This window comes from Choloepus didactylus, chromosome 4, assembly GCF_015220235.1.
Source record: "Choloepus didactylus isolate mChoDid1 chromosome 4, mChoDid1.pri, whole genome shotgun sequence".
Classification (NCBI taxonomy): domain Eukaryota; kingdom Metazoa; phylum Chordata; class Mammalia; order Pilosa; family Megalonychidae; genus Choloepus; species Choloepus didactylus.
In genome coordinates this window covers 163,209,836-163,213,285 of record NC_051310.1, presented here as the reverse complement: position 1 = coordinate 163,213,285, position 3,450 = coordinate 163,209,836, and positions in this window count along the sequence as shown.

Genomic DNA, 3,450 nt, shown 5'->3' with positions numbered 1-3,450 from the left:
TCTCTCTCTCTCTCTTTATTTTTATATATATATATATATATATATATATATATATATATATATAAAATAAACAATAAACAATGGAATTTCTTTAAGCATTCGTACTTTACGTGAGCACAATGTTAAGCTTTCTCGGTAGAGGGTGCTGGAAGGACATTGCAGGAAGAAGGGAATTCCTGTAATTTCCAGCTGGGGGATGGGAAGGGGAATTGGTAGAGTATGAGGACGACTGTTAGAGGCTGCCTCAGTGAAGGGCCGAGGACACTGTCCCTCTGAGACCTTGCAGTCTTGGCCAAATGATACTCTTTCCGTTGGTCAACAGAACCCCTGTGAAGCCTACATGCAGCCTCCAACAGCCCAGAGTGTCACTCATGGAGCAGTCATTCGTTCTGCAATCCTCTACCCACCACTCCATGGCCTTCAGGCTCTGAAGGTCTTCTGTCCCTGCTGGCTGACTCCCATTCACGTTCACACCAGTTGCTGATCTCTTCCTTCCCCTCCTGCACTCCAGAGGGTTACCTATTGCTTTCCCAGCAACTCCAAACCAGCCCAGGCCTAGTTAAGCCAGCAAACTTCTCTGGTAGATGGTGGCGGAACCCTTCAGACTGTGTCCTTGGTTGAGTACTCTCCTTCAGCTCTAGAGTACCATACAGCTTCCTTGTATCCTACAGTTACTCTCGTATCATAATTATTATTTTATTAACCATCCCTCAACCCCACCCCTACCCCATGCTTAAACTAGTGTGTGGTTTCTATCCTGATTGGATCCAGATTGCTGTAAGCAGCCTCTTTGAGACAGAAGGATAAGAAGAAGCTCACCAAATACAGAATGGAGGAGAATGTTTTTGGCAGAAACAAAGTAGGAACTAACTAACTAAGTAGGAAGACTCTTGCACAGAAGAACATCTGGTGTGTAAGAAGTGATAAAGGTTGATGTGTCCGAAAGATGTTGAGTGATTAGGAAATTGAAATAAGTGAAGTTGGAGAAAGAAAGAAAGGATAGGCCACAAAAAGACATTTAGTTATTATTCTAAGTGCAATGGGAAATTTTCAAGTGGAGGGATGTGATAAGATCTTAACTATGAGAAGATCCTGCTGGCTGCTGTGTGTAAAATGAATTGCAGAGCAGCAGAAGTGAGCAGAGAGGCTAGTTTGGAGAAACATGGAGAAAGTCAAGGTAAATTTGAAAGTAGAAGTATTCACTAATTGAGTGGATATGGCAGATGAGGGAAAGTAAAGAATCCCTCAGTTGAGTCAATGCACCTAGCTGAACCTTTGAATAATGCTGCCCCACTTCATGACTAATGAAATCATTCATCCAGTACCTTTCCAGAAGTTTTCTTTTCTTTTCTTTTTTTTTGGATTTAAATAGAATAACTCTGTCCTCCAATGAGAGCAAGACCTAAGCTCATGTAAGAGTTTGGATTTAGTTAAATCTGAGTGGTGAAAAATCAGTGCTTGCTCAGCATCCAGCAGAATCGTAAATCTTGGCTTATTCTTCACCACTCAACTCAACACCCTGGGTTGGCACCTTCTTTCATATATAACAATATGCAGGCTTTGCACTAGACCAACCATGATTTCAGGTACCAAGATTCTAATTTCTGGACTATTCCATCCCCTCTCAAAACTCCCATTCTTCCCCCATCTAATTCAAAGCATGCTTTCTGCATTTTGTTCCCAGCCAAAATCTTCTCTCAAGAGAGTTAGTTCTTTAATGTATTCATATACATGCTAAGGGCTGAATTTTTAATCCTCAAAAAGGAAATTTCAGGGTTAGGCAATCCTTATGGAAAGACATTTTCTGGGACTTTGAAATTTTTCTTGCACAAGAAAGCACATCAGAAATTCTACCATGCAGTAAGACCTACCTTTTGCTTGAGGAAACCCTGATGCTTTGCTAAATAATCCTCTCCATCATTACCACAGCCTCTCACAGGTTACAAGCACTTTATTAGATATATTATCTCATTTGATAGCAGAATATTGGAACTGAGAGTTTACTCAAACATTGTGTTACACTCAACTTATCAATATATAAATATGGGAACTGCAGCTCAGAGGTAAGACAATTTTTCAAGATCACATGGCTAGAACTGTTACACTCTGGCCAAGAACCCATATCTCCCAATAGTCAGTACAGTGCACATTGCATCATGCTCTCTTTTCCTTGAGGGCTTCTATTGAAGGGAAGGCTATGCCTACTTTTCATGGCTGTAGAGCTTCTGATACAGTGTTGATCTTTATTAGTCCCATGCGTTCTTTCTAAAGAAAGGCAGAAAAAGCCATGTAGAACAAGTCTCTTTTCTACCCTCAAACAAGTTCTGTGACCACCCTGGTGCAAACAGAGAGCACTGAAAAGGAGGATCTGAAAATTCGAAGGTATGAAACACGAAGGCTTCTTTGCCCAGAATTCCCTGGGAAGGGGATTGCAACTACTTCACAGGCACAGGAATCTCCCAGAGATCTTGTTAATACGTAGATTCTAATTCAGTAGATCTGGGGTAGGGCCTGAGATTCTGCAATTCTAGCAAGCTCCCTGGTGGTACACATGCTGCTGATCAGCAGATCACTCTTTGAGCGGCGGGGGGCCTAGACCGGAGACCTTCAAAACCTGAGCCTGGGGGTGCCCTCTGCTGGCAGCACAGTGCAGGCAGCACACAGGCAGCTAATGCTCCCTTCTGGGTATGCATGAGGTAGAAACAAGAATTAGAGGTTAGGGTTTTTGAAAAGGCCTTCTCCCAACAATTAGAAAATAAAAATTTACAACCTAAGACTGTAATCTTATCAAATACAGATACAGAAAGGAAATGCAGTGGGAACACTAAAAATATTGACAATTTATTAATATTTTTTGAACTTGAGTTCTGTGCCACACTCCCCTCGAAGCTTTGGGGATACAGCAAGTGAAGAAGACAAGTCCTTATCCTCTTGGACTATACGCTCTAGTGAGGGAGACAGATGATAAATAAGCATACTAATAATATAAATGCAAATAGTCATAAGTGTCATGGAGAGAAATACAGTGGAGAGAGATGAAAGTGGTAGGAAAGGACTCTCTGATGTGGTAACATCTGAACAGTGATCCTACACATTAATACAGGTTTACCCAACCTGCAAAGATATTTAAATATTCATCATGTTCCACATGCTTTTGTAGATGCTAGGAATACAAAGATAAAAAATTCTCTGATTTTAAGAAATAGACCCACAGAAAATGACATTTACACACACCCTGAAAAAAAACTTACTTTATAAATAAAAATCACATGAGATAGGATGGTCTGAACTGTGAAACAGCCAGAGGATAAATAAAATATGGATTGGCTAAAATCCTTTAAGCCAGATCAGTTGTGACAGAAATATATAGTGTATGTTGGGATTCAAACCTTAAAATAAGTTGTTTGGGGAACATACTAAATTACCTAATTTATTTTGCTTTCGGCAGTA